Source organism: Lupinus angustifolius, chromosome LG04 (assembly GCF_001865875.1).
Source record: "Lupinus angustifolius cultivar Tanjil chromosome LG04, LupAngTanjil_v1.0, whole genome shotgun sequence".
In the NCBI taxonomy this organism is placed as follows: domain Eukaryota; kingdom Viridiplantae; phylum Streptophyta; class Magnoliopsida; order Fabales; family Fabaceae; genus Lupinus; species Lupinus angustifolius.
In genome coordinates, this window is record NC_032012.1 from 15,480,464 (window position 1) to 15,480,685 (window position 222).

Below are 222 nucleotides of genomic sequence, written 5' to 3' on the forward strand. Positions count from 1 at the left end.
ATGAGCCATGGATTTGTTGAGGCACCTGTGTTGCCGTAAGCCACTAGGGATTTGCAAAGGCATCCTTGATGCCATAATGAACCAGGGATTTGCTATGGCACCCGTGCTGCCATAATGAACAAGGGATTTGTTGAGGCACCTGTGTTGCCATAATGAATCAAGGATTTGTTGAGGTACTCATGTTCCCATAATGAACTAGGGATTTGGTGTGGCACCCCTTTT